The 12,220-nt window shown below is 44.5% G+C and overlaps 2 non-coding genes across 2 annotated transcripts; one reads left to right on the top strand and one right to left on the bottom strand.

Moving 5' to 3' along the window:
* Positions 1 to 9,876: 9,876 nt before the first annotated feature.
* trnas-gcu (transfer RNA serine (anticodon GCU)) lies at positions 9,877 to 9,958 on the bottom strand. Its single transcript has one exon. It is a non-coding gene; the product is annotated as a tRNA-Ser (tRNA).
* A 1,232-nt stretch (positions 9,959 to 11,190) lies between these two features.
* trnaa-cgc (transfer RNA alanine (anticodon CGC)) lies at positions 11,191 to 11,263 on the top strand. Its single transcript has one exon. It is a non-coding gene; the product is annotated as a tRNA-Ala (tRNA).
* Positions 11,264 to 12,220: the final 957 nt, after the last annotated feature.

Here is a 12,220-nt window from a genome sequence, read left to right as displayed (position 1 = left end):
ACATTGAGACTCAACATTACGGGGCCTTATTGGCTTCACCATCTCCTACTGGAGATGGAAAAAAACAATAGCAACATCCATCCTTTGAGTGTAGGACTCCGGGTGCAAATCCTGGCAAGATCGTGTTATGTGCACAATCAATATTTCATTTACTAGGTTTCATATACCAGTTTTCATTAAGATATTTGTAATATCATTTGTATTATGGATTTTATATTGAATTTTTCTCCTTTTCTTTCTCTTTCTCTGTTACGCCCCATTGGCCACCTTGTCCGTTAAGCAAGGAAGCCAACGAGACTTTAATCGGTAAAGACAGACCTACAGGATTTCTAGGTCACCTCACAGGCTTTAATAAGAAAACCTAGAATATCTCCTCTGAATACAAAGTCTAAGTACCTTTGCGAGGTCAATGCCCACAATCTCCAATGCCTCATACCTCTCACGAGCGACAGTCAAAGTGACGCGCAAACCTTTATTATACAGATGATGCACTTCTGAGTTGGCTGACGAATGTCAATCCTGACAGTATTTCCTTCCGTATGTCCACACTCAAGCACAAGAGCAGACTGCAGCCTATCAAGGAAGATTATAGCCAACTCTTCTAAGGCTGCAATTAAACACTTTGGAGATTCTCTTTGGCAAAAAGGTGCACTCCATTAGCACCAAAACCTCATGCCACACCAACTGTTTGTTCCCTCCAACTGCTTCTGACCTTGTCAACAAGCCCGTGACTGTCACGTATTCGGGCTCCACAGTCTACAAACATGGAGGACATAAGGGGTGGATATTGAGAGTTCGTCCGGTAGGTTTGCAAATTCTGCCTTCTGAACACAGGGAGGAAAAAAAGCTTGCAGGGGAATTAGCTCAAATGGTAGACCGCTTGCTCAGCATGCAAGAGGTAGTGGGATTGATGCCCACATTCTCCACAATCCTTTGATTTCCTTTTTCCCATAAATGGATGAAATTGTTAAAAATTTTCAGCCTCCATACCCCACATGTGCAGATCATAAACAATTAGAATTGGAAATTGCCTGTCAGAAGTACAGCTCAAAAGGCGACCAGTTTGCTATCTGATCAGCTAAACACATGGCAACCAGTCAGTGTATTTAGGCTTGTAGACACGGTCAAGACGTTCTGCTGAAGTTCCAACCGAGTATCACTGGGGTCGTCACTAGACGACAGTAATGTGACACCTGAACCAAATGTTGCAGAGCAGCATGGAATACACACCCTATTATACAGCCTATCAAGTAAGCTCTTCCAAAGCTGCTTGTCCAGTGGGCTTAATCACCTGCACTCACATGTCAACAGTCTGATTTCTGCATCAACTGTCACACTCGAGTTCTCTGCACAAAACAGTATTTGGTTTACCATTGGATGTTGTAAGTCCAGCAGAAGGTTTTATCTGTATTTGTCTAAAAACACTTTAATCTGACATGCGACAAGGATGGCATTCGAACCCACGCGTGCAGATCACGATAGATTAGCAGTCCATCGCCTTAACCACTCGGCCACCTCGTCCATTAAGCAAGGAAAGGCGCCGAGACTTTGATCGGCAAAGACAGACCTACAGGATTTCTAGGTCACCTCGCAGGCTTTAATGAGAAAGCCTAGTAATATCTCCTCTCTGAATATAAGGTCCAAGTAACTTTGCAAGGGAATTAGCTCAAATTGTAAAGCACTAGCTTTGTATAAAAGAAGTAGTGGGATCAATACCCACATTCTCCAAATGGCTCATGTGAGGGAAATTTCAAAATTTAGGTAACACTGTTTCACTGTTTTCACACTTCTCACAGACCCACTATCAAACCTGCTTACACCAGTGCCTCCTCACGTTTTGCTCCGCAGCAAGACATCCTGTCTCTGGCCACACAAAGAAGTGATAAGGTAGATATCAACTATAAAACTACCTACACCTGAACATTTGCTTCCCAGAAGGGAGCCCACGGGAACCAGCACAAATCATCAATCTCAAGAACTTAAAAGACTATGAAGACAAAAGGACAAAGTAACATGAACTTGTTAATTAAGACTCCTGACCACATTGTATGAAGGTTGATTTGCATTGACTCATCCCTTTGTTCTTTGTGTGAACCCAGCTGTTGAGTTGTATGTATAAAAGGCTGAACAACCTACACATCTTGGTCAATCAGATTGGCCCGCTCTAGAGTGTAGCTCTGTTCTGCTCTGCATGTTTCTCTATTTGCTGATTAAATTCACCGTTATCATTCACTTGTAAGTTGCCTTTTTGCCTCCTAACTTGCCTTACAGTTTTTGCCACGACAGAATTGGTGTCAGAAAAGTGGGATTGGACGCGTGGTCTGGACTCTGATGGATGAACAGTAGCAGTGCACAAGTAACAGCTGATTCCTCCCTATGGTTGAGAAGCTCTTCTCCTGAGGAGCCCACCCACCGATCCAATCCAGAAGCGATACGGACCGTAATACGGCGGTGAAACAGCAACGGAGAAAGACGCGAGCAGACCAGAACTTGGTAAGAGAGCTCTATAAAACTCACTACTGGTTGGGTAGTTGACAAGACGTTGTCTTAGTTGAACCGTTGTGCTATTGACTACTGTTGTATGCAGCGCAGTAAACTCTGAGTCGCACGAGGAAAGGTAGCGCTAGGGAACGGCAACTAGAGGAATGGGTATAGTACAGTTACTAGAGAAATGAGCGCCTGGCCTGGGCACAGTCTACCAACTGATTTGTCACCATTATGTGAAGAAATGTCAAAAAAATACAAGGGTAGTTGTAATCAATTGACTGAATGGTGGGAATTGGGGTTTCCTAAAGAGGGTAGTCTGAGTAGCAGACAGTTAGCTCAGTTAAAAGATAAACTGGAAAAGAGAGAAAGGGAGAGCGCAGAGCATCACAAGTCCTTGTCCAAACGAAGTAAAAGAAAGCATAAGGTGTTCCAACCTGATTGGAAGGCATTTAGTATGTGGAAAGATGAATGTCATGTGAGGGAGAGTAGAATGTTTAGACGACAGAATGCAAATGAACATGAGAAGCCAAAACAGAAAGAACCAGAAAATGTAGTTTATAGACCAAAAGATTGTTCTGACACTGAACCTCTGTATCCTGTATTGTCTGAGTTTCACAAGGTGGATCCAGATCTGGACTCTGCTCCTCCACTGCCTCCCCCACCATACCAGAGCCAAGCAGCACAGCAGGGGGAAATCCAAGCCAGCCCTCCCCCATCAGAAAATGCAGCAGCCACACAAAGAGCACAAAGGGGCAACACCTCTGAGGAATCACTCCTGGAGCCCAGCCCTGGAAGTGTGAAAAGACACTCCATGCACACCAGATCAAAAGGACATAACTTTCCCCCCAATCTTGAAGAACAAATAGAAGATGGCATGCATGTTCTGACTTTTCCTATGATTGAGGTGGGAGGAGTTCATGGCCCCCAACTTGTTTTCCGCCCCTGGACAGAATTGGACATTAAGGAAGCAATTGAGAAAGTCACTCACCCAAAAAGAAATGCAAACAAGTGGGGAGAGGACTTCCAGAACATGGTGCAGGACTACAAACCAACATTTCAGGAATTGGAGTGCCTGCTGAAGCGACAGCTGGGATGTGATTTTCACAAGGTCAGACACTTGTTTACCAACTCCAATCTCAGGCTTCGTCTGAAGCAGCAAGACTGGGAACATGAGGACAATGCTTTATACAGGCACGCTGTAACACTACTGGTGCAGGGTGTGCAAGCAAAGTTTCCGCTTAAGCAAGACATGAGTGTGATCAGTGCCATACAGCAGGAGCCAAACGAGTCTGTGGGAGCATTTCTCGCACGGCTAACTGAGGCATATGACATACACAGTGGTCATGTTCCACCAGAAGATGGACTGGGAAGGAACCCCATGAGTTCCTATGAGGCCCATCTTAAGGATGCTTTTCTAAACAGGACGAAACCAGAAATTGCAGAGGCAGTAAAACAGAGTTGTTTGACTTGGAAAATCTGTCCACTCAGAGACATTTTGCAACATGCAGAACATGCAGAAGAAACACAGAGGCGGAATGAAGAACAAAGGAAACAGAGGCGCCAACATAAGCTTGATTCTGCACAATACACCATGTTCAATGCCATGTCCAACATGACAGCTCGTGGCCACGGACAAAGAAGCGGACGTGGCCTGGGAAGAAGACGACACCAGCATGACCCAGAAGCTTGTTACCGGTGTGGTGAGAAGGGCCACTGGGCAAGGGACTGCTTTGTGAATAAGCAACAAGCTGACTGAGTGGGAGAGCAGGGGGAGCAGACGCTGGATCAGGTGACACCTATACAGGAACAGACATCAGATCAGGTGAAGCGCACCCTCACATTCACACACACAAAAACAAAACCCAGATATGATCTGCATAATTTTACAAGTACAAAATATTCCCAGAGATTTGCCTTTTCGTTGAAAATCATGAAGTGACCTTCTTAGTTGATTCGGGAGCTACAAGCTCTGTTCTGAAGACTGGCTCATTACCAAGTCCTCCCAAATTGAGTGTTAGATCATGCCTTACAATAGGAGCTAGTGGAAAACCTGTTTTAGAAAATTGCTCTGTTCCTCTCAAATGCAGTTTGGGGAAACAGACCATCAAACACTCATTCATAGTGTCACAAAACTGTCCAGTTAATCTATTAGGGAGAGATTTGATGTGTCAATTTGGAATAGTACTTTGTTCAACACTTGATGGAATCAAAGTCTTAAAACAGGGAGATGAAGAATATCCATCACAGCTCAATCAGATGATTAACATCCATTCACAATATGCATATAAATGGCAACTTGTTGACAACACGCCTGTTGTACAGCAGCTTACAGATTTTGCACACACACACAGCACACAAGCAGAAACATTCCAACATCATAAGATACTACACTGCACAGCACACATAAATGAAAGACCAGAAAGTGAATATGAAAGTCAGTGGTATGTTGAATATGAAAGTCAGTGGTATGTTGAAAATGGGGAATCGGAAGTGATATGTTTGACAAATGTGTATTGGACAAGGACGGCTGCGGTTGCCTCTGTCTCACTCTCCTCTAAACAGGAAGTACTATTTAAGGGGGACACTCCACATATCCCATTGGCAAAACCTTCTGACTGGAGTTGGCAAGAACTGGGCCCATGGTTGCAGAGCCGGCTGCTCCTCGAGGATTTCCAACCAACAGCATCAGATCCTAGGACGGAATACAGTAGGAAGGGTGATGTACATCGTACACAATTTAAATCAATTGTGCAAGCTTTTAGAACAGTTGAGCTCATTGATGGCCATGACACCGCACAGGCTGCAGCCTATACCATCACAGAAACTAGTTTACCACCAGAGCTCGAGCAAATTCCAAAATCTCTCTGGGCAGCCCATAAATATGATGTAGGTCTTATGAGAGATGCAGAACCTCTGACAGTACATCCAAAATCAGAGTACAGGCCATGTCAGAAGCAATATCCTTTAAAGCAGGAAGCCATCGATGGCATAAGGCCTGTGTTTAATTCTCTGCTAAAAGCAGGTGTAATAATTCCATGTAGCAATTCCCCAGTGCGCACTCCCATATTCCCTGTTAAAAAAATTAGAGACCAAGGTCAACCAACTGAGTGGCGCTTTGTGCAAGATTTGCAGGCGGTGAACGCAGCCGTTCACCCCCGGGCGCCAGAAGTAAGTAATCCCCAAACCATTTTGTCTCTGGTACCACCAAATTCAACTTACTTCTCAGTAATAGATCTGGCCAATGCCTTCTTCTCTGTCCCTGTACACAAGGACAGCCAGTACTGGTTTGCTTTTTCATTTGAAGGGAAGGTTTATACTTGGACCCGTTGTCCTCAGGGCTATTCTGAAAGTCCAGGTTACTTTCATCAAGCTCTCAACAGAAACCTCCAAGATCTTAATTTGCCGGCCGGCTCACCGATCTTACAGTACGTAGATGATCTGCTGATTTGTAGTCCAACTGAAGACGCATGCAAAATTGATACGGTGCACCTTTTAAAACATCTTGCAGATAATGGCCATAAAATAAGTCTCACAAAAAATGCAATTTGTGCAGCAAAAGGTGACATATCTGGGCCATGTGATCACCCCAGAGGGCAAAACACTGTCACCAAAACGAATTCTTGCAATTCAAAATATTCCTAAGCCTGTTACAAAAAAACAGATGATGAGTTTCCTTGGCATGACATCATTCTGCAGACAGTGGATCCCAAATTACTCTTTGCGCGAAGCTTCCCTGTCTGCTATGGTGCATGGTAAACAACTTTCAGCGCGTGATAAAATTAAATGGACTATTGAAGGAGAAAAAGCGTTTAGTGATCTTAAGGCAGCACTCACTGCAGCTCCCACTTTGGGTCTGCCAAATCCTAACATGCCTTTTACTCAATTTGTTGATCAAAAAGACAGTTACATGACCTCTGTGTTATGCCAATCTCACGGGGGTAAACTGCGGCCTGTTGCTTATTTTTCATCAAAGCTGGATCCAGTAGCAGCAGGTCTTCCCCTCTGTCTGAGAGCAGTTGCTGCAGCAGAAAAAGCTGTTTTGGTGTCACGTGATTTGGTTGGCTATTCTGATTTGATACTTATGGTTCCGCACGCTGTTACACACATATTACACACACAGAAAACTGCACATCTGTCAACTCAGCGTTGGTTGAGATACCACACAGTATTGTTGGAAATGCCTAACATCACTGTGAAAAGATGTAATGTGTTGAATCCTGCTACTCTTCTTCCTACAGTGGAGGATGGAGATCCTCATAACTGCACAGAGGTTCTGGAAACCATATGTACTCCCAGACCTGATCTCACAGACACACCAATCTTGAATGCTGAATTAGAGTTATTTGTTGATGGGTCTGCTTCCCGAGATGTCAAAACGGGTAGAAACCTAGTTGGATTTGCTGTTGTCACCAAACATAATGTCATTTCCAGTGGTGCACTACCCTCTCACCTGTCTGCTCAGGCAGCCGAGCTGATAGCCCTTACGGAAGCTTGTAAATTGGCTGAAGAAAAAACTGTCAATATCTACACTGACTCACGTTATGCATTTGGTGTCGTCCATGATTTTGGTTGTCTCTGGAGACAAAGGGGTTTTATGACATCAGCCGGAACACCCATTGCACACCACACTCTGGTTGCAGCACTCTTAAATGCAATCCTGTTACCTAAACAAATATCAGTAATAAAATGTGATGCTCATACTAACAAAACAGATCCCATTTCTACAGGAAATTCAGCAGCAGATGCCGCAGCAAAAGCAGCAGCCAGGACGGGACAAATGTTTCACCTAACTCTGCTTTCTCTTCCACAGGAACTCAACCCACAGGCTGACCTGTCAACCATGCAGTCATTGGCAAGCATATCTGAAAAAACTCTATGGAGAAAATCAGGTGCAACACTACAAAATGGGGTATGGCTTGGCCCAGATGATAAACCTTGCTTACCTAAGGCTTATTTCCATTTGTATGCAAAATTAGCTCATGGTAAAGATCATGCTTGCAAGGGAGGGATGTGTGCATATGTCAACACTCACTGGTACACCAGGGGTTTTTCAACATATGCAGCTGAATACTGTAGAAAATGTTTAATCTGTGCCGCAAACAATCCCTCTGGTGCCATTAAAATGCCATTGCAAGGTCACCCCCCACCTGATGGGCCTTTTGAACATTGGATGATTGACTTCATTGAATTGTCACCATGCCAAAACAAAAGATATTGCTTGACCATGGTTTGCATATTTAGCAAGTGGGTAGAGGTTTTCCCTTCATCCAAACAGGATGCATCCACAGTGGTAAAAGCCCTAATAAAAGACATCATTGTTCGCTGGGGTATTCCAAAAAAGATCAGTAGCGACAATGGTCCTGGGTTTGCCAACAAAGTGTTGAAGGATTTGTCAAATTATTTTGGGTTTGAATTCAAATATCACTGTTCTTATCACCCTCAGAGTGCAGGTGCAATAGAGCGACAAAATGGAATCCTCAAAGCAAAACTAACAAAATGCTGTGAAGAAACAGGTTTGACATGGGTTGAAGCATTACCATTGGTACTGTTCTATATGCGTACGAGAGCAAGAACAACACATGGGTTAAGTCCATTTGAAATCATATTTGTAAAACCTCCTAGTATAGGGCTTAATCCCATCAAACAAAGTCTGATGACTGGGCGTCATGAAGACATGATGCTGGATTACTTTGCAAAACTTTCTGCCTCTCTCTCAGTTCTTCGTCCCCAGGTGAAAGCAGCCCTGTCCACCCCCGCAGACACCACCCTGCATGATCTCAAGCCAGGTGACTGGGTGCTCATCAAGGACCACCGGAGAAAACACTGGAGGCAGAGACGTTTCACAGGACCACATCAAGTACTGCTGACTTCCAGTACAGCTGTGAAGGTGGAGGGACGCGCCACGTGGGTCCACGCCAGCCCCTGCAAGAAGATCCTCACACCTGAACCAGAAAAGGAACTATACCCAGGAGAACACCGACTAGACAAGGAAACAACCGCCGTGGAAAACGACCAGCAAGGTACAGACAGTCAAATTTGTCCCCTGAATTGTTCACCCCGGTGAGGGGGGAGAAGTGCTGATTGGGCTCAGCCCGCACTTCAAGCTCCAACAAACGTCAAGAAGGGTGAATACAGGAAGGTGACAAAGGCGACATCTGGTGCCCAACGATGGAGAACTCTGGCCATGATGACACCAGCCCCTGGGGCTGGGGATGTCGTGTTTGGAAAATGGAAGGCCTTCATCTTGTCCCTTTTCACAGGTGTCGTTATAGGCATTACTGCCCTAACCCTGTGTGGAGGTTGCCTTATTCCGTGTGCACGTGGACTAATAATGCGTGCAATAGACCATTCCATCTCACACCAAATGACTATACAAAGTATGCCTTTACTTAGAGACAGTGCTTCCCTTGAGTCCTTCCACATCCCCAACTGGGAACCTCCATATTATGAAACTGATAGCATTGAGTTAAATTGATTTGGCCTAATCTGGGAACATAATGATGAAATGTTTTGAAAATCTTTGTGAATTAACATTTATGATGAACTGTCCCTACTGTTGCTTAGCCTTATTAAATCCTGATCATGTAATTATCATAAAATGATAAAAGGGGGGATGTGTGAGGGAAATTTCAAAATTTAGGTAACACTGTTTCACTGTTTTCACACTTCTCACAGACCCACTATCAAACCTGCTTATACCAGTGCCTCCTCACCTTTTGCTCCCCAGCAAGACATCCTGTCTCTGGCCACACAAAGAAGTGATTAGGTAGATATCAACTATAAAACTACCTACACCTGAAAATTTGCTTCCCAGAAGGGAGCCTACGGGAAACAGCACAAATCATCGATCTCAAGAACTTAAAAGACTATGAAGACAAAAGGACAAAGTAACATGAACTTGTTAATTAAGACTCCTGACCACATTGTATGAAGGTTGATTTGCATTGACTCATCCCTTTGTTCTTTGTGTGAACCCAGCTGTTGAGTTCTATGTATAAAAGGCTGAACAACCTACACATCTTGGTCAATCAGATTGGCCCGCTCTAGAGTATAGCTCTGTTCTGCTCTGCATGTTTCTCTATTTGCTGATTAAATTCACTGTTATCATTCACTTGTAAGTTGCCTTTTTGCCTCCTAACTTGCCTTACAGTTTTTGCCACGACACACACCTTATTATACAGCCTATCTGCAGCCTATCAAGGAAGCTCTTCCAAAGCTGCTTGTCCAGTGGGCTTAATCACCTGCACTCACATGTAAACAGTCTGATTTCTGCATCAACTGTCACACTCGAGTTCTCTGCACAAAACAGTATTTGGTTTACCATTGGATGTTGTAAGTCCAGCAGAAGGTTTTATCTGTGTTTCTCTAAAAACACTTTAATCTGACATGCGACGAGGATGGGATTCAAACCCACGCGTGCAGAGCACAATAGATTAGCAGTCCATCGCCTTAACCACTCGGCCACCTCGTCCATTAAGCAAGGAAGGGCGCCGAGACTTTGATCGGCAAAGACAGACCTACAGGATTTCTAGGTCACCTCGCAGGTTTTAATGAGAAAGCCTAGAATATCTCCTCTCTGAATATAAGGTCCAATTAACTTTGCAAGAAAATTAGCTCAAATTGTAAAGCACTAGCTTTGTATGCAAGAAGTAGTGGGATCAATACCCACATTCTCCAAATGGCTCATACCTCTCCTGACCTCGTCAAGGTGACGCGCAATCCTTTATCATACAGGTGATGCACTTCTGAGATGGCTTGTGACTATATCTGTAGATGGATGCTGAGGTTGGAGCTGCCAGGCAGGAGGTCTAGAGGAAGACCAAAGCGGAGATTTATGGATGTAGTAAGGGAGGACATGAAGTTAGTTGGTATGAGTGAAGAGGATGCAGAGGACAGGGTTAGATGGAGGCACATGATTCGCTGTGGCGACCCCTGAAAGGGAACAGCCGAAAGGAAAAGAAGAAGCACTTCTGAGATGGCCGACGAATGTGAATCCTGACAGTATTTCCATCCGTGTGTCTACACTCAAGCACAAGAACAGACTGCAACCTATCAAGGAAGATTGTAGCCAACTCTTCTAAGGCTGCAATTAAACACTTTGGAGATTCACTTTGGTAAAAAGGTGCACTCCATTAGCATCAAAACCTCATGCCACACCAACTGTTTGTTCCCTCCGACGGTCTAGAGGAAGACCAAAGCGGAGATTTTTGGATGTAGTAAGAGAGGACATGAAGTTAGTTGGTGTGAGTGAAGAGGATGCAGAGGACAGGGTTAGATGGAGGCACATGATTCGCTGTGGCGACCCCTGAAAGGGAACAGCCGAAAGGAAAAGAAGAAGCACTTCTGAGATGGCCGACGAATGTCAACCCTGACAGTATTTTCATCCGTGTGTCTACACTCAAGCACAAGAACAGACTGCAGCCTATCAAGGAAGATTGTAGCCAACTCTTCTAAGGCTGCAATTAAACACTTTGGAGATTCTCTTTTGCAAAAAGGTGCACTCCATTAGCACCAAAACCTCATGCCACACCAACTGTTTGTTCCCTCCGACTGCTTCTGGCCTTGTCAACAAGGCCCGTGACTGTCACGTATTCAGGCTCCACAATCTACAAACACAGAGGACATAAGGGGTGGATATTGAGAGTTTGTCCGGTACGTTTGCAAATTCTGCCCTGTGAACACAGGGAGGAAAAAAAGCTTGCAGGGGAATTAGCTCAAATGGTAGAGCGCTTGCTTCGCATGCAAGAGGTAGTGGGATCAATGCCCACATTCTCCACAATCCTTTGATTTCCTTTTTCCCATAAATGGATGAAATTGTTAAAAGGTTTCAGCCTCCATATCCCACATGTGCAGATCACAATCAATTAGAATGGGAAATTGCCTGTCAGCAGTACAGCTAAAAAGGCGACCAGTTTGCCGTCTGATCAACTAAACACATGGCAGCCAGTCAATGAATTTAGGCTTGTACACACAGTCAAAACGTTCTGCTGAAGTTCCAACCGAGTATCAGTGGGGGCTAACAGCCATTTCAGAAATTGCTGATTTCCTGGAACTTTTACACACTACCATATTTAGGGTTAACAGAGAATGGTTGGAAAAGAGAACATATCCAGTGAGTGGCAGTTTTGTGGGGGACTCTGCCTGTATGTGTCTCCACAGGCCTTGTATCTCTGGTGTCCTGTTCACTAGACGACATTAATGTGACACCTGAATCAAATGTTTTGTAGCCCCAGCGGGCAGAGCAGCATGGAATACACACCTTATTATACAGCCTATCTGCAGCCTATCAAGGAAGCTCTTCCAAAGCTGCTTGTCCAGTGGGCTTAATCACCTGCACTCACATGTCAACAGTCTGATTTTTGTATCAACTGTCACACTCGAGTTCTCTGCACAAAACAGTATTTGGTTTACCATTGGATGTTGTAAGTCCAGCAGAAGGTCTTATCTGTGTTTGTCTAAAAACACTTTAATCTGACATGCAACAAGGATGGGATTCGAACCCACGCGTGCAGAGCACAATGGATTAGCGGTCCATCGCCTTAACCACTCAGCCAGCTCTCATCCGTGTCTACACTCAAGCACAAGAACAGACTGCAGCCTATCAAGGAAGATTGTAGCCAACTCTTCTAAGGCTGCAATTAAACACTTTGGAGATTCTCTTTGGCAAAAAGGTGCACTCCATTAGCACCAAAACCTCATGCCACACCAACTGTTTGTTCCCTCCGACTGCTTC

This window comes from Channa argus, chromosome 1 (genome assembly GCF_033026475.1).
Source record: "Channa argus isolate prfri chromosome 1, Channa argus male v1.0, whole genome shotgun sequence".
Lineage (NCBI taxonomy): Eukaryota > Metazoa > Chordata > Actinopteri > Anabantiformes > Channidae > Channa > Channa argus.
The sequence above is the reverse complement of the archived record's forward strand: the minus strand, read 5'-3'. Positions and strand labels throughout refer to the sequence as shown.